General features: G+C 40.1%; 1 protein-coding gene across 5 annotated transcripts in view; it reads right to left on the bottom strand.

The window, feature by feature from the left end:
* PCB (Pyruvate carboxylase) overlaps positions 1–20,146 on the bottom strand; it is a 593,745-nt gene that overhangs the window by 516 nt on the left and 573,083 nt on the right. The gene's annotated exons all lie outside the window — the stretch shown is intronic.

A 20,146-nucleotide genomic window follows, 5' to 3' on the forward strand; every position in this document is an offset into this window, starting at 1 on the left:
ATTAATGCTTTGCTTAAAATTGATAAGAAAACAAACAAAAAAAAAAAAACTCATTAAAATAAAGTCAACAGTTTACAATAGAATTCAACCTATCATTTTATTTTTTTTTTGGGATGTAAGCATACCACATGAGAAACTTTTCTTTAATTCTATGTCTTAACTATTCTAATTATATAATTAGACATCAAATTAAAAATTCAAAGAAAAATTCTGCAAAGCATTTACAAAAGTGCACAAAACTTGAGATCATCTTTTTCTCCTCTGTCCTTTCAGGGAGTGTAAAACTTATGATTTCAATACAATAGAATAAAAATATAAATGTATAAAGCAAGATTTTGTTTACCACGGCCCCTTCAATAAAATATAATGAAAATATAAACATATAATGTACAATTTTGTCCACCAGGACCATAAGACCTCAGTAAATAAAAAAACAGGACATGAATTTAAACAATCCTTATATCCTGCACTGGCCCGGGTTGAGAAATTGTGGCCCTACTATTAAAACCTCAACTGTGGAGTACTTATGAGGGAAGAGCACAGTCCATGAATTGAGGATTGCACGAAGCTTTTGCAACTTAAGTTTTTATTTTTTCATATGCCTTAAAAGTATAAACACAAGCCACTGTATAAAGATAGTGGTGGCAGAGCAGGTAGAGATCTGCCATTTGGTTCCATATATAGCCCCCCCTCTCTCCTATTTGTCAATTTCTTCCCTGCTTAAAAAAAAAATATATATATATATATAAATAAATAAAAAAAAGATTGATTATATTTTATTTTTCAGTCCAATTTATTTCTATTCGTTTGTTACAAAACAATTGATATTGTACTAATGCCAGTATTAAATGTATACAGATAAATATTTGTGAAAAAATGGTTACCATTTCCCGACAGTTATTGTGGTGAAAAAATTTAACAAAAGTGAAAAATATGAAAAAATACAATTTCATATTATAAAAAGACCAGCAAACAAAAATCAGTCATTTACAATTTAAACCTTAAGTAACATTTATTAATACATAAGAAAAATATTTGATGATGTTTAGATTTGATCCTTTGATATACAGATCCAAAGAACAACAAGAACAGCACATACTCAATACCACCACATTTTTATCTGATGGCTTACACCTATAACTTTTAAGGTGTATCATAAAATACAAACAAACTGTATTATCTTGTGAATGGAGGTGTATTGCCACATCTCACCAACTATGCTTTTTCCCCTTTTAAGTCAAGAACTGAAGAAGCAAAGCTCTGGAACTAGTTCTTAACTTCCACCAGATAGATCTTTTCTTTGAAAGCCCTAGTCAGTGTAATGGGGGGTGGAATGCCATGTGTGCCGAGCATGCACAGTAGATGGTTTTATATGAAACATCCTTCGTGTTTCATTTAGGTATTTTGATTTGTATATATTGATTATGAAATAAGAGCTTTTGTACTGTAAATATTTTATTGATCATTCACAAATTTCCATAATTTCAGCTGGAAGACAACGGATTTATGATACCTAAAGTAAGAGACACATATTTGCAATTACAACATATCTAAATGTCTGGAAAATAGCTGATGCTATTTTCCCAGACATTCAGATACTTGTTTGTAATTGAGGATATGTGTTATTAATCTTCAGGTAATAATTAAATCGTTAGTTCTTCCAGCTGAATTATGTGAAATTTGCTGCATGATCAATAATATTTACAGTACAAAAGCTCTTATTTCATAATCACATATATACACAATACTGAGAATGCACCTAATGAAATGAATGAAGTTAATTATATCATATATTACACTGTTAGGAGATGCTGACACTTGTTATTGTCTAACCAAGTCTAAGATAGCAGCAAGATTGAGCATTGCTGTGTAACAGTGTTGGTGAGGTTGGAGTGATGCCCCCATAGGATTGGTAACAAGCACTTCACTGTGCATATATCGCCAGCGGGCCAAACACGGACTGTCGAACCATGACGTCTAAGTATGGCGTAACCATACTTAGATGTTGTATTTATAGATGTTATGGCGTACCATACATCCATCTTGTGATGTATTGACTCCAGCTGACTATTTGGTGTCATGCTTGAATTGAACCATGCAATCGAATTTCGGGATGCTGACACTCTTGTTATTGTCTAACCAAGTCTTAGATAGTAGCAAGATTGGGCATTGCTGTGTAACAGTGTTGGTGAGGTTGGAGTGATGCCCCTGTAGGATTTGACAGTTAAGTGAGAGAACTGAGAGTTCCTTCCTATCATGGATGAATTCGAGCAAGCTGTTCTGTCTTGTTTGTAGCTGATTAGGTGTGAGCCTGGCAAACTCATTTTCTAGATCAATGGTGGATGTAGTATTTCTCAGGTTGTGGTAGAATCTCTTGTCGCTGGTCAGGAGACGATGTAAAGTCCATCGATGTTACAACAGAGCGACATAAACCAGCAGCTGTTCATATCCCCTTTAGTACTTGTAAACCACTATATTGACCATGCTGACTTGAGTATTGGCATTGCACAAGCCAATATGAGAAGAAAGTAATTTCTTTTGGCACAGATTGTGCGGTTGTTGAACAATATACTCGTGGTTTGTATTGCAAGCGGCAGAGCTGTGGGATTGATGTTGTTTGCTTGCATGCATCTTGCCACCTTCTTGTGAGCTAACCTTCTGATCTTAGGTGAGGTGGTAAATTCGAGCCACAATGATTGTATCTGTTGCACTTTGTCTTTGATCTAGGATAATTTACCCACGGCACTGTTGGCAAGCCCAGCAGTATCATTTGCAACAGTAGTGGCAATACAGTCAGTCCTCGTATAGCACAATAGTTGTGTTCCTAGAAACCCTCATGCAATGCAAAATCGTGCAATATAAACAACAGCCCTATGGGAAAAATAGGGTTAGGTGCTGGCCACCAAAGATTGAACACACATTTTTAACCAAAACATTACCAAACACAATAAATAATTGTAAAAAAATATGTACGTATTTTATTACGACTATTACGTAATAAAATTTATTATTGCTAATGCTTTTGCTTCTATCGTAAGCAAACTTGTTTTTTGTTTGATTTTCTATCCAAACAGATGACAGCCGTTCCATCTCTTCCAATTCTTTGTGTCTTAATCTAATGGATTTTAATTACACTTTGAGTTGTTCCTGCTGTGAAAGTTTTTATTTTCTCTGCATTCTTTGTAATTCTCGGCTTTGCCTCATTTAGGTCTGTAGCACGTGCAATATCACATGGTCTTTCATTTCGCTCAAAGCGTTTCACAATTTCATATTTTTTCTCTAGAAATAGGTCTTCCCTAGAATTTCTTCTCCTCCTGTCATAATCTCTATCTGGGCCTTGTTCCATATTTGGTTCACAGTCATCAGGTCTGGATACTTCTCGATTTCTCTATAAAAGCCTGTAGGAGTCACACCTACAGTCTCAGTTTAGGTTCATGTTCTTGTAGCCTAAACCACTTGATGCACTCCTCAAACTTCTTGTGATACCCTTGGCAAGTTCCTTCAATACTGAGATCACATACCAGAAGTCTGTGTTGATTGAATAAGCTTTCCCTTGGGATGACTTTGCAGTCTTGGCACCATTTCTTATTTTTGGCTGCCAAAATCATGTAGTTGACATGGGTTGTTGTTGTTATTTGGTTTTTAGGAGCATTAGCAACTAAGGCCATATTGCTCCGGGGATATGCGATGGTCATTACCTGACCTTTCCGAATCTTCCGTATTTGGTGGTCATGGGCTCGAACCCCGGTCTAATCAAGAAGCGTTGTGCTACGCACTGCTGCTCCTGCCCACCTGGCTACGGAGGCGCCAGTTGACATGGGTACTATACCCATCACTATGGTATATAATAAGGTGTTGCTTCTTGTACTGGGTATTAGCTATCCATGAGCCATAGCCATCTCCAGGATCCTTTCTCCATCTGGATTGTGCTCACTCCATCCAAAGCTGCAATGGACTCCAGGGTAGCCTTGGGTTCTCTGGTCCACATGTCCATTGAGGTCTGCTCTGATGATTATTCCTTCCTCGTAGGTTGATTACCTCATCCAGGTCCAAATAAAGGCATCCTTCTCTTCTGCATCATGTCCTGCCTGTGGGGGCATAACCGCTAATGATATTCAGCACACATTTGTTAGTCAATAACAGTTTAATTTTAATTAGCCAGTCACTTTTCCTGCACACTTCCACTATTACATCCTTTAAGTTATCTTCAACCATAATTCCTACTCCATTCCTCCTATTCTCCATGTCGTAGTATATTAATTTGTAGCCCTCAACTAGTTCTTTACTCTTCATCCCTCTCCATTTGGTTTCCTGGACACACAATACGTTGATTTCCCTTTTCTTCATAACTTCCACAAGTTTCTATTCCTTTCCCAGTCATTGTTCCTACATTAATCAATCCCACTTTGAACCTTTGTCCTCCTATATTTGGTCCTTCATTTATCCTTGCATTTTTGCCCTTGATTATTTCCCACTACAGCTGGGGGTCCACTATAATGCATCACCTACAGAGTACACCCTAGCCCACATACTATGCCTTTGTTGTCGTTCCTCCATGTTCAATATGTCTATACGAATTTACAAGCCGAAAGGCCAGGTCTGACACTCTTGGTTATATTTGGTGTTTCCTTCACCTAGTGGACTGCCCTACCCGAGCTAGTGAACTCCACTGTCCAGATGATACACTTATTTGATGGCGGTGTATATTCGCCATGTCACAGGAACGTCATGGGCCACTGTGGCTTTTTGTGGAGCTATCAGTGCCCACCCGGCAGTTCACCACAACCTGCTATCATTTAAACTCATCTGCTTCACAATTTGAGAAATGTTCCATTGTACATAATTAATACTCACTTCGGGTATCACTGTTAGATGAAGAAGCATTGTTGGTTGAAGACACTACTAAAGTCAATGCTTGATTTTAAGCAATCTCAAGTCTTTTTCATTCTCATGCACTAATTGCTACCTTTGTCTCTATTTTCTTAGGTCTTGTCACTTTCGCTGTTACTAGATACTCCCGAGAATGCTCTGCATTTGACTTTAGCATCATTGAATGCCTTCTCCAAAACTACTGATGTAACTTCTATAGTAGCACCTAACAAGGGAATGTAACAAAAATGCGAGACGAAAAAAGAAATTGACAAATATTTGTATCGTTACAATCACACTTCCTGCGGTTACTACTGCAGGAAGTATGATTGTGACATCACACTATTCAATCAAATGGGTAATTAGGCTACTGGCTTGGATTTTGCTAACAAAAGATGTTTTATTTTTTGTGAAAATATCCTTGGCTTGGAAGACAAGCCAAGGATGTTTTCCCACACACAAAAAAAAAAAACATCTTTCGTGTGTACCTTGTACACACAAATTTTTTTTGTTTTTCAGCAGACTTTCAGAATAATGGCACCTTCGGGGATTCAGGGTGCCATTATTTCGATATTTCCATTATCTAGAAAGTTTTATTTTTATTATTTTTAATTAGATAGTACGAATCAGAGCTGTAATACTCAATATGTTCTACGTTGATAATAATATTAGTAAATTAATAAGAGGAGTTTACCTCAATATAGTACGTGGAACACTTCCGTATGATACCCTCCAGAAATTAAAACGGAAAAAACGAAAAAATCGACAACTTACCGGTACATTAAAGTAAAATATAAATAATTAAAGTAAAATATAAATAATTAAATAATCAATTTAACACAATTCAAAATCAATTCAAAACAATTAAAATTCAAATTAACGCAATTAAAATTCAAATTAACGCAATTAAAAGAATCTAACGAAAATATTCAAAACGATTTTCCTTCCTGAAGCTGACAATGCTTTTCGACCGACTGTCGTGATCACAGGAATGAAAAACTTTTCATTCCTGTGATCACGACAGTCGGTCGAAAAGCATTGTCAGCTTCAGGAAGGAAAATCGTTTTGAATATTTTCGTTAGATTCTTTTAATTGCGTTAATTTGAATTTTAATTGTTTTGAATTGATTTTGAATTGTGTTAAATTGATTATTTAATTATTTATATTTTACTTTAATGTACCGGTAAGTTGTCGATTTTTTCGTTTTTTCCGTTTTAATTTCTGGAGGGTATCATACGGAAGTGTTCCACGTACTATATTGAGGTAAACTCCTCTTATTAATTTACTAATATTATTTTTAATGTAGAAATAATGAGGCAATTTTATTAACTGCGCATAAAAAACAAACATATTGATGATCCAATGTTATATTCTGCCATTAATACATTGCTCCTCACGGCCCCATTCTATTTTCTTTATTATATCAAGTTTAGTCTGCACAGGTAGCACAGTGGTGTCATCACCGGCCTCCCCACACTCAGTGGAAAAGGCCTGGGTTCAAATCCCGTCAATGACGCAAGGAACTTTCATGGGCTTTTTTCACTTCGTGGCTGAGTTAATCGGTCTCGGGCATAGATATCAAGGTGAAAAACCACAGAAACGGGTTTTTCTTCCAGCAAAACAGGCAAATTGGCCAGAGAACATATGCAATTTACAGACACAATACACATGGGTATATGAATTAACTTTCCAGATGACCCTAATGTAATACTTTGGATTAGCATTAGTAGAGGCATATGACGCTCGAAAGCAAGCTTATAAAGCATCAGCCAAAAAAAAAAAAAAAATATATATATATATATATATACACACGAGGTGGTTCAATAAAGAATTGCCCTCACCTATTTCCACATATCGCAGAGTCATGATATTTTGTATGTCGCATCATAAATGCAGGGTGATTTACTACCAGTCTGACAAACTTGCAGGAGGTGTAGGGGGCATAAAGACGAATCGGAATCACATAGCATTGCAGGGTCCGAAATGCCTTTGTCATGCGGTAGAGGACGTTGAACGGGAGGTCGCGTGAACAGCGATCCCGCTGGAAGTCAGCATTTGCGAACCGGCTCCCGAGGCAGTAGGATGGACGAGTGTTCAAACGTTGAACTGGCCGACATGCACCTCGCGTATGGAGCTGCGGACTTTAACGGGCATGCCGCTCTGCGCTTGTACCAGGAACGTTTGCCGCACAGGCGTGCTCTTCATCATACGATTTTCGTACATGCGCACAGAAGATTACGTGAGACTGGCTGTTTACGGGAAGGTACCATGAATCGAGAGCGAACGACGAGGATGCTAGACAATGAGGAGAATGTCCTACGTCTTGCAGAAGGCAATCCGAGTACTCGAGCGACAGGCCAATGATTGAGTATTTTCCAATCCACTGTATGGAGGATAATGTCAACAAACCAAATGAGTTCATACCATCTGCAACGCGTCCAATCATTGGAGCCTGCAGATTATCCACTCCGGAGGACTTTTGCTACTTGGTTTCTTCAACAGAAAACGGTTCGCAAATGCTGACTTCCAGCGGGATCGCTGTTCACTGCGACCTCCCGTTCAATGTCCTCTTCTGCATGACGAAGGCATTCTGGACCCTGCAATGCTATGCGATTCGTCTTTGTGCCCCCTACACCTCCTGCAAGTTTGTCGCACTGGTAGTGAATCACCCTGTATATCTGTACTAAAGGTGTACGATTTCAACCATGTCTTAATTTGTTTTTCTCTTAGAGCTGAACGTGTGACGAAGTAGCATCATGGACAAAGTTGAAGCCAGAGCTGTAATCTGGTATCTGTTCTTGAAAGGGGAACTGCCTAAAAAAATTCACGTGGACATGACTGCTGTATATAAGGATGAAGCCCCATCCTATGACATTATGAAGCACTAGCATAGACAGTTTAGGTGTGGTCGGACATTGGTAGAATCTGAGCCCATTCCAAATGGTCCCCATTCAGCCATTGATGACAGCACAATCAGAAAAATGGAGTCGTTAATCATGGATGGTCACCGGATATCCGTGCGCAAATTGTCCCTGGAGGTGAAGATTAGTGTGGGCTCTGTTGAAACAGTCAATGACCAACTCCATTTACGGAAATTGAGTGCAAGATGGATTCCCCAATTATTGATTGGTTTCCAGAAGGCTGATTGACAACAGAAATCACAAGAGTGTTAGCCCTGTGCCAAAAAAATGAGGAAGACTTTTTCTCGTCTAATCAGTCAGGATGAAAGGTGGATACACCAACTTTCAACCCTGAAAGTAAAAAGCAGTCCATGGAATGGTGACATCATGGTTTCCCATTCCAAATGGTCCCCATTCAGCCATTGATGACAGCACGATCAGAAAAATGGAGTCGTTAATCATGGAAGGTCACCGGATATCCGTGCGCGAATTGTCCCCAGAAGTGAAGATTAGTGTGGACTCTGTTGAAACAGTCCATGACCAACTCCATTTACGGAAATTGAGTGCAAGATGGATTCCCCGATTATTGATTGGTTTCCAGAAGGCTGATTGACAACAGAAATCACAAGAGTTGTTAGCCCTGTGCCAAAAAAATGAGGACTTTTTCTCATCTAATCAGCCAGGATGAAAGGTGGATACACCAACTTTCAACCCTGAAAGTAAAAATCAGTCCACGGAATGGTGACATCATGGTCCCATGATGCCCCCCCCAAGAAAGCAAGGGTCCAAGCATCAGCAGGAAAGGTCTTGCTGACAGTGATTTGGGATGAGAAAGGCGTAATTAATGACTGATAACCTGCCAAAAGATAGAATAATTACAGGTGCATATTATGCCAACTTACTCACATGGAGAAAATCAAAACATGTAGGCGTGGCATGCTGTAAAGGTGTGAGAATACTTCAAGACAATGCCCCAGTTCACACTTCTGAAACTGCAACAACACAAGCGGCCACTTGTGGATATGAAATATTGCCCCATCCAGCCTACTCACCTGGCTGTAGGCTGGATGGGGCAGTATTTCATATCAATCTTGCACCATCTGACTTTTTGTTTCCTTTCCTCAAATAATTTCTTCGGGGGACCCAATTCCCTGACGACGATACTCATTTCCGCAACAGAGTCATGGTTCAAAGACCAACCTCACCACTTCTACAAAAATGGTATCTGAAGCCTCATCCATCGACGGGAAAAATGTGTAAATCTGCACAGTGGATATTTAGAGAAGGACTGAAACCTGTGCCAAGAATCAACACGTTAGCACCTCTGCAGCTAGGTCAGGGCAATTCTTTATTGAACCACCCTCATATATCTCTATGAGGTTTATTAACTTTAGGAGCCATAGTGAGAGTATTTATAATAAATGTAAAACCGGTATAATCCATGATATCAGTACAGAATTCACTTCAAAATGGTGAACGTAAACAAATACAGTAATCGCGTGACTTGCCATTTTCTTTTTTTTTTTTTAGCACTGCAAGACATCTGCGCTGTATGTAAACATCCGATCTCAATGTGTCATTATCTCGAATGTTCCATTATTTTGGCAGTCTACTGTATCGTGTTTTTTCTAATTCAGTTCGACAAAGTTCAAACAAATGGCATTTGAATTTTGTAAATTGGTCCGCTAGAACTAGAGATATCATACTGACCATAAAAAATGTGTATGTGTTACACACTCTAATCAAACCACTATTGAGTGCTCAGCACAGAGTAGTGGTGGGAGCATGGGAAGCACCTCGCAGAAGCTACAGATGTCACTTCCTGACACATTTTTCATGACTGATCAGATTTACTCAGTTGATATTTTTGTAAATGTCCCCAAGGATGTTTCACATCAAAAAATAAAAAAAAAAAAAAAAACACAAGGAAACCTGTAATAAATACGAAACTTAAAACATTATTCTTGTGTGAACATACAGGGATCTTAGAACTAAAAATCAAATGCATGTTAAAAAATGGCAAAACTGCTATGCTAAACCAAAAACAGCATGGTGTATCAAAAAGATACTGGCATTATGCAGCGAAATTCTACTTAATGTTCTTCAAAAGAAGAGTATCAGCATGGATACTCTTCTGAAATGAAACAATAGGGACATATAGTTAAATGTGTGAACTAAAACTAATGAGATTTCAGACCCACCCCCCACACACAAATATATCTTTGGTTGCTGTTCTGCTACTTGGGGCAGATCCTCTGATTCTGGGGATCCTTCTAATCCATTTAAATCCTTCTGAATAAGAAACAGCAGCTTTTTTCCTATAGGATTGCCAGTTATTGAATGCATAGTAATGAACATCTATGTTTTCAGGAGTCACCCAAGCTTTTATTATTATTATTATTTAGGGTCTAGAGTAGTCATTAAAAGAGAGCAGAAGGGGAGGTCCACTACTGGGCAAGCAGCGAATTCTTTTTGAAATGAATATCAGGTTACCCAAAATGCTATGCACACATCCCAACCAACACGAATCATCTTATCCCTTGAAACCATAAGGGTAGGAATCAGTGGCAAAACTATAAATTTTGTGATCCCCACATGATCTTTAAACAACAGCAATAAAGTACCTGGTTCCTTGGATCCCCTGCAGTGGCAGACCTGTCAATGTGGTAGTTTTGCCACTGGTAGGAGCATGGCATGAACATAACTGACCCTTGTCAAAGCAACAAGCCAAATGATCCCACACTAACCATCCCATGAACTTTCATTCTGTCAAAGCAGATGTTAAAGTGATGTGTTTTTGTTAGGTCCCTCAACCACCAGAATCCCCCTTTTTAAAATCACAGCGCAAAGCAAATGTCAAATTCCTAAACAGCCTAAGTTTTGGCAACAGTCTGGAACCTAGGCTATCAACAGTGGTTCACACTAGTGTGAATATGGAGGACAGTAGTATCACTATGAAATCCCTTCACCATATCAGGTGCCCATGTTAAGGGACATGTTGCAGATCAGGAGACATAATAAATAAATGACTTGTTAACTTGGCATTTGTTGTTGAGTTAGGAGTTTAGTGGCAAAAGGGCCTCTTCGATCATTTATAAAGTTGTATGTCCTTTAAGTATAGGAAGAACACACCAAGATTAGCATAATTTCTAAGGACACGAGATAGAGTTAATGGTTCCTGGGGTTAGATAACAACAAGAAAGTTGCTTAATGGATGCTGGAATAATGGGCACCAATGAGGATGTGCTTAACTGTTAGTTTGGTCTGGCAGTGGAAGCAACGAAGTGGAATATCTCCTATAAGTAAACAGATGTCTTACCGGAATTGACTTTTCTTGTCTGTTATGTCTAAAGCTGGATATCCACAGTTCAGTTCATTTTTAATCTGAAAGAGTTCATAAATGAGACCAGTGACATAGTGATCACTGGTGCTAGGCATGCTTTTGTAAGATTTTTGTAATCTATGTAGGGCATCAAGAAGGTTATTGAAAAAGAGAAGTGTTGACCTTTTTTAGCAGCATGATTGGCAAGTTCATTCTTGGATGCCCAAACTTTCCAGTATTCAGCAAAAAACAAAAAAATGCCATCTGATTGCAAATTTTCAAAGGATATATCCTAAACTGAATCTCTTTCAGAATAGATGGGAAGATGATAAATTACTCTTTGTATAAGTTACTCTCAGCAGCTGATTTTTGAGGCAATTTTGAGTTAAGGTGTATATAAACATGGGTCTAATCCCAAATTATTAGAGCTGTCATTTAAATCTTAGAGAAAAAAAAAAACAACCAATTATGAGCAATATAAAATAAAAACAATAATACACACAAACATAACTGGATAGTGTTGATTTGTTTTTTATTTGGGGAAGTTACTTTCAGATGCATATACATATATGGTTAGAATTGAGCCTCATAAATGCACACCTTCGACTTTAATACATTTTGCCACTTGCGCGAAAATCATGTGCACTGCTTGTCTAAGGTCATGCTTGTCTTTTGATCCTCAAAAATAAATGGACCAACAGACTGACCATAGAGGATTCCAACCCACACATTAAGGGTAATTGGTGTATAAAATTAATCTCCGTAGTGCCATGGGGATTCATTTCTGACAAAACATGGGAATTGTGTGTTACTGATACCATCTCAAGCGAACTAAGTTTCATCACCAAATAGAATGTAATGATACAAATAGCAACTGTCATTCAGCCAATGGCAAAATTTAAGCTGTCAAGCGTGATCCCCAGTACGACATGTTGATGCCTTCTTTATGCAATGTTCTCCACACTCTTTGACTGGAAAACACAGAGATATCCTTTCTGTACCAGCATGAAGAATGTGCTATACTGCCTCAATATTTACTTTTTCAGCCACATATTTTTGAACTACATTCTCATATGATACATGAATGCTGGAAAATTAACTGGTATCTCACAATGTTTTACAAACCCTGTTAATTATTTATTGATCTGTAACCCTGCAGTTTGGAAAATATCATTAGTATTCAGTGGCAGCTTCAATTCAACAGCATTTCAATTGAAAAATCCATAAACATACATCATGTTGGTATACTCAGCACTTGCAAATGTAGAGCTTCTTGAAATAACAATGGAACAGAAGGATTGACACTGCTGAGCACAATGCAAATGTTTTGTTGGTCTTTGTTTGACCATGGTCATGTGGACTGCATAATTATCCAGAATCAGAACTCATGTTTGTACAAAGTTTTTTTATTCAAAATTGCCTCAAAAATCAGTTCCTGCAATATCTTTGTGAATCATACTGTATATTATAAATTGTGATTCCATATGAGATGTGCTTATATCATATTTCAGGATCATAGCAAGTTGTCGCAATATGTTTTGTGACTCATCTAGCCAAAGTAACATGCTAATCAGCCATTTATTTGCAGTCAGTTTGAATCAGTGCACAAAAAATAGGTGTTCAGAATGTCTTTGCATTTTAAAATGAGCAGCAAATTTTGTTTAAAACAGGGTAAAAGTGCAACAGAAATATTAAAAACGGCATTGGAGGATATGCTATGTCATTCAAAGAATTTTCAGATATGGTGATAAAATTTAAAGAGGGCTGCTTGTCTTTCAAACATATCCTCAAATGGCTGTCTTTCACTTGTGAGCAAGGTTTACTTGCAGCATCGCTAGTGAAATTGGTCGTCATCATCATCATCAGCCATTTTCAATCCACTGCAGGATGAAGGCCTCTCCAGCAACTTTCCAGTTCCTTCTGTGAAATTGGTATGTGAAATAGAGCATGACTTGTTGGGAGGAAGCTATACAGTGAGGGGGTGGTTGGGTTTTATTGGCATTTCATTGATGAAGGATATAATGAGCCGAGACAATATCATGAATCAAAAAAATAAAGGTTTTCTCAATCTTTGAAATAGGTCACTCCTAAGAAATTTATACATGAATATATAGAGTAAAAATATATGCTCTATTTTATAATTATACAATTGTATTTTGTAATTGGTTATCCAGTTTCTTTCTGATCGCTCATTGAGGGTGATGGTAGATGGCTCTCTGTCTTTGACTTCTCCACTAATGCTAGTTTCCCCCAAGGTTCAGTTCTTTCCCTCACTCTTTTCCTCTTGTATATTGATGACCTTCTTCCATTGACTGGAAATTCTATCCACAGTTTTGCTGATGATAGCACATTGCATTCCACTTTCCATTTTGGAAAACCTTGCCCTGCTCAATCAAGCTTCAACTTCTCAAATATCCGCTACCAGTTTTTTAAATGCCGATATCCAGGTAATTCTCTAGTGGGGGCAAAGACAACTCAGTTCATTTCAATCCTTCTAAAACTCAGTCTTGTCTTATATCTCACAAAAAGGATTCTTCTGCTCCTATGCTTATCTTTGGTGACACTCCGATTTCTAGGCAAAAATGATATATCTCCATTGGGGATTACCCTGACTTCTAATCTCTCTCTCTCTCTCTCTCGGCACAAGCACATTACAAATATAGCTTCCTCTGCATCTAAAAAACTTGGTTTTCTCTTTCGGCATTACTTTTCTTCCAAACAGCTTTCACTCTTCACAAATCGTAAATCCGCCCTACCATGGAATATTGTTCCCACATCTGGGGTGGTGCACCCAAAACCTCTCTCAGGCTTTTAGATTCCATTCAAAAGAGAGCAGTTAGGTTAATTAATGACTCCTCTCTAACACAGTCTCTCCACTCTGTCTCATAGATGTACTGTTTCTGCTGCATGCCTTTTCTACAGATACTTCCATGGGCACTGTTCTTCTGAACTGGCTTCTATAATTCCCACTCTCTCTTTCAAAACAGTCCGAACATGTACCGCCACCAGTCAACATCCATTTACTGTCCAGCTTCAAACTCACAGAACCAACTTTTCATCTTCCTCGTTTATTCACTCAACAGCCGTTTTCTGGAACAACCTTCCTTCATACACGTATTTCGTGAAAATTAGTCTACAGAAGTTCAAGTCTAATGTCAACAAATATCTTCTTTCATCTTCTCAACCTCCAATCCAAGCACAGTACTAAGTACTATAGGTTCTAATACCTCTAGTGTTTGGGGTTTTCATAAAAAACAAAAATTCATCCTTGAATTTATTTAAGCTATCAACTTCTGCAACAACAGATGGAAGCAGGTTCTAGCAATCAACCAACTGCTGGCTAAAGGCAAACCCACACATTGTGCAACCGTCCTTTGTCTATTTGAATTTGTACCCCCGCATAAATGTGGTCCGAGCAAAAGGAAGAATCCCATCATATGTAAAGCCTACTAGGCTTTACATACCAACTAAGAAATATTGTTCAAGGTTTCGGCCTAAATGGATGTCAGATGAACTGATGAGGCATATGGCAGAAAAGAAAAATGCATGGGATACATACAAATTAACACGTGACACAGACGCCTATGATAGATACAAGTTGATCTGTAACCAAGTTACAAAGGAGGTTAGGCAGGCGAAGGCAGATTACGAGAGATCCTTGGCAAGGGATGCGAAGAAAAACAGCAAAGAGTTCTTTACTTATGTAAACTCTAGAAGGAAGGGGATGAATCAGATTGGTCCACTTGAGATCGATGGGTCAACTGTTGATGACCCTGCTCAGGTAGCTAACAAACTAAATGAATATTTTGCATCAACATTCACACATGAGGAGTTATTCAGTGAGGGGAATGCCAGGTTGGTTGGTTGTTGTTGGGTTTTTTTTGGCGCAAAAGCAACTTTGGCCATATTGCGCCTATCTATTAATGTTTAGTGACAAGGAGGGGAATGCCAGAGGTGTATTCAACTCTAGCAGTAAGCTAGAGAATCTTGTAATAACTGAGAGCAAAGTGGAGGAGAAATTGTTGAAGATAAACACAAGAAAGGCACCTGGGGTGGATGGGATCTATCCTGTTATATTAAAGGAGGCAGCAAAGGAAGTAAGCAAACCCTTAGCCATAATTATGAGAGCTTCCTTGGACTCAGGGGAGGTACCCATGGACTGGAGATGTGCAAATGTGACCCCAATTCACAAAGGGGGATCAAAGGCTGACACAAGTAATTATAGACCTGTGAGTTTAACTTCTGTTCCTGGAAAATTAATGGAGGCACTGGTTAAAGAAGCACTGCAGGATCATCTAGACAAGACTTCAGTTATAGCTAGGACACAGCATGGTTTTGTTAAGGGTAAGTCTTGCCTGACCAATTTGATTGGATACTATGATGCAGTCACAAAAGAACTGGATGCAGGGAATAACTTTGATATTGTATACTTGGATCTTAGAAAGGCTTTTGATACTGTTGCACATGGAAGACTGCTGCACAAATTGGAGCAGTGTGGCATTGGAGGCAAATTGCTGCTATGGATAAAGGGGTGGTTGAGGGGGAGAAGACAGAGTGGTAATCAATGGACACTGCTCGTCGTGGACTAATGTTATTAGTGGAGTCCCTCAGGGTTCAGTGTTGGGTCCTTTATTGTTTTCTGTATTTATAAATGATATTGATGATGGTATATCAGGCTTGATGTCCAAGTTTGCAGACGATACGAAGGTTGGCAGGGTTGTCAAGGACACTACTGACACTATGCTGCTGCAACAGGATTTGGAAAGGTTGAGCAGATGGGCTTCGAGGTGGCAAATGAAATTTAACATTGACAAATGTAAAGTACTACATATGGGAAACAGCAACCCCAGAGCAACGTATCAACTCTGTGGTACTACACTGACAGTGGTAGAGAATGAAAGGGACCTGGGGGTGGTTGTGCAGGCAGATATGAAGTTCTCTGAGCAGTGCAGACGGGCTGCAAGAGTAGCTCATTGACAATACACTATGACATATAGGAATTTTTCTAGCAGGGATAAGGAGGTGATTATTTAACAAATAGATATTTATTTACAGTATACCCAGTATAAAATAAAATAAAATAAAATATTTCAGTAGCTTTCGGAACTCGTGTCCCTTTATCAACTGACAAATTTGAATACTTTACAAGCAAAGTGTGGCACGTTACTCATTCGTCATTGTTGTAGCACGGACGTGTGCTGCCTTGCGCCAGTGATCATCCATCAATAAAACGGTTGTCTCCAGGATTGGATGTATACGCATGCCTTTCTGGCGATTTAATGCCTTAGGGTTGTTGATTATGTTTAGTGACTCTAGCCATAGGCGGTGGCGAAAGTGTCGCGCGTGGTCCACTATCTCAAAGTCGCGCTTGGGGTCAAGATCGTGGTTGGTAGCCCAAAAATGTTCTGCAAGCGCGGACTGGTCAGTTTCGGCAAGCCGGATTGCTCTGTCGTGTTCCGTGAGGCGATCCTGGAGACGTCTCGATGTCTCACCTACGTAGCAACTGTTACAGGCCCTACAGGTGATACGGTACACTACATTGCTGTGTAAGACAGGTGTGACAGGGGTCTTCACACTGGAGACAAGTGAACGTAGGTTCCTACCTGGTAATTGTACACATTTGATGTTGTAACTTCTCAGGATCTTCGAGATACGTCCTGACACTCCTGGATAGTACGGAATGTAGGCGGATGATATGCCGACTTGCTTCAGAGGTCTTGGGTTGGAAGTAAGTTCTTGTGCCTGTAACAAGCATCTGTTTAGTACATGGGATGGATAACCGCATCTGGTTAGGTCCGCCTTCACACGGGAGATCTCGTTACGTCTAATTGTGTCGGTGCTGGAATGGCTCCAGGCCCTGGAGAACAGGGTGCGGGCAGTGCTATTGAGATGGCTTGGAGCGTGGCCGGACCCGTAATTGGTGAATTGACCACACCACATGGGTTTGCGGTATACTGAGGTCTCTAGATGTGGGCCTACGCGATGCACTAGCACGTCCAGAAACGGGAGCGAACCGTCCACCTCTGATTCTACGGTAAACTTGATGAAACTCCATCGTTGTACTTCCTGCGGATAAAGGGCGCCGGACTGTTGTGCTGGACCGATCAGCCTACCGAGAGAAAGCCTTGGCCCTATTACTCGATCCTAACGTATATGAACCTCTACCTGATCCTCCCGTTAAAGTCTTGAAACGTCTGGAAGCAAATGTTAATAAACTTGTCCACGCATGGCTTAAAGATAAGAAGATCCCGACCGCGACTCACCATCTTCTGCGTGCTACTGGCTGCCAACTACCGCAATTCTACGGATTACCAAAGATCCATAAACCGGGTATTCCTCTCAGACCTATAGTGTCTTGCTGCAGTGCCCCAACGTATGAACTGTCCAAACACATCGCGAGCCTCCTCTCGCCTCTTATAGGTAATACATCTCACACCGTTAAAAACAGCAGTGAATTCATTAACACCATTAAGGACATTTCAATCCCTGATAACTCTGTCATGGCATCATTTGACGTGGTTTCTTTATTCACCTCGATTCCCGTCCAACAGGCCGTGCACTGCGCCAGAAGGCTCCTTGAGAGCGACTTAAGCCTCCAATCCAGGACGTCACTATCCACTGATGACATCTGTACCGCCCTCAACCTATGCCTCTCTAGCAGCATCTTCACCTTTGAAGACTCACTCTACAAACAAGTACATGGCACTGCTATGGGTGCCCCTGTCAGTTCCGTAGTAGCTAACATCGCCATGGAAGATCTGGAGAAGCAGATACACCAGAACCCACCTACACCTATTACAACGTGGTGTAGATATGTCGACGATATTTTTACCATAATACCACGTGGTTCTGAAACGGTACTACTAGAATACCTCAACTCTCTATCCAATTTCATCAAGTTTATCGTAGAATCAGAGGTGGACGGTTCGCTCCTGTTTCTGGACGTGCTAGTGCATTGCGTAGGCCCACATCTAGAGACCTCAGTATACCGCAAACCCATGTGGTGCGGTCAATTCACCAACTACGGGTCCGGCCACGCTCCAAGCCATCTCAATAGCACTGCCCGCACCCTGTTCTCCAGGGCCTGGAGCCATTCCAGCACCGACACAATTAGACGTAACGAGATCTCCCGTGTGAAGGCGGACCTAACCAGATGCGGTTATCCATCCCATGTACTAAACAGATGCTTGTTACAGGCACAAGAACTTACTTCCAACCCAAGACCTCCGAAGCAAGTCGGCATATCATCCGCCTACATTCCGTACTATCCAGGAGTGTCAGGACGTATCTCGAAGATCCTGAGAAGTTACAACATCAAATGTGTACAATTACCAGGTAGGAACCTACGTTCAGTTGTCTCCAGTGTGAAGACCCCTGTCACACCTGTCTTACGCAGCAATGTAGTGTACCGTATCACCTGTAGGGCCTGTAACAGTTGCTACGTAGGTGAGACATCGAGACGTCTCCAGGATCGCCTCACGGAACACGACAGAGCAATCCGGCTTGCCGAAACTGACCAGTCCGCGCTTGCAGAACATTTTTGGGCTACCAACCACGATCTTGACCCCAAGCGCGACTTTGAGATAGTGGACCACGCGCGACACTTTCGCCACCGCCTATGGCTAGAGTCACTAAACATAATGAACAACCCTAAGGCATTAAATCGCCAGAAAGGCATGCGTATACATCCAATCCTGGAGACAACCGTTTTATTGATGGATGATCACTGGCGCAAGGCAGCACACGTCCGTGCTACAACAATGACGAATGAGTAACGTGCCACACTTTGCTTGTAATGTATTCAAATTTGTCAGTTGATAAAGGGACACGAGTTCCGAAAGCTACTGAAATATTTTATTTTATTTTATTTTATACTGGGTATACTGTAAATAAATATCTATTTGTTAAACTATGGACTCCAGTACTCCAGGCCCATTTGTCACTATGAGGTGATTATTCCCTTGTATAAGGCAATGGTCAGGCCACACCTAGAGTACTGTATACAGGCCTGGAGGCCTCATTTCAAGAAGGATGTAGAGCTGCTGGAACGAGTACAGAGAAGGGCAACAAGATTAGAGAATGGAACAAAGGGGGTGCTCTTACGAAGAAAGGCTTAAGTTTTGCGAATTACAGTGTCTGGAAACTAGGCACCAGCGAGGTGATCTGATAGAGGTGTACAAAGCCTTGAATGGTTTGAGCATGCTCAATGCTGATGGGATTCTTCCTCTTGCTCAGAATAATCACCTGAGAGGGCATAAATTCAAATTGAGGAAAGACAGATGTAGGATAGATGTGCGGAAATTTGCCTTTAGCCAGCGGGTGGTTGGTAGGTGGAACAGACTTCCATCCCTTGTCGTGGAAGTTGATAGCCTAAATAAGTTTAAGGCTCAGCTGGACAGGTATTTCGAATGAACAGAGGGGTGAAGTGGAAGTGGTTATTTTTATTTATTTATGTTACTTTTTTTTTTTTGGCTGATGCTGCATAAGCTTGCTTTCTTGCATCAAATGCCTCTACTAATGCTAATGCTAATGCTAAAAATGCTTTAACACCTCAATCAGACCACCTCACAGGTGCCTAGTCTCCAGACACTGCAATTTGCCAAACTGAAGCCTTTCTTGGTAGGAGCTCCCCTTTGTTCCCCTCACCAATCTTGTTGCCTTCTCTGTACACGCTCAAGCAAATCTACATCCTTCCTAAAATGAGGCTTCCAGACCTGTCAGCAGTACTCAAAGTGTGGCCTGACCACTGCCTTATGCAATAGGATAATCGCCACCTTATCCCTGCTAGCAAAATTCCTGCATATCATTGACAAAACCCCATGAGTTGTACTGGCATTGCTCAGAAAACTTCATATCCAACTGCACAATTACCCCCAAGACCTTTTCATTTTTCACTACCCTGAGTGCAGTACCAACAGTTTGATATGTTACTTTGGAGTTACTGCTACCAACATGCAGTCCTTTGAATTTATCAAAGTTAAACTTCAAATTGCCATTTCTCAGTCCATCTGCCTAACTTTTCTAGACACTGTTACAGTAGCATACTGTCATTACT

The sequence above is a fragment of the Mastigoproctus giganteus genome, chromosome 2 (assembly GCF_048544385.1).
Source record: "Mastigoproctus giganteus isolate SK-2022 chromosome 2, ASM4854438v1, whole genome shotgun sequence".
Taxonomy (NCBI): Eukaryota; Metazoa; Arthropoda; class Arachnida; order Uropygi; family Thelyphonidae; genus Mastigoproctus; species Mastigoproctus giganteus.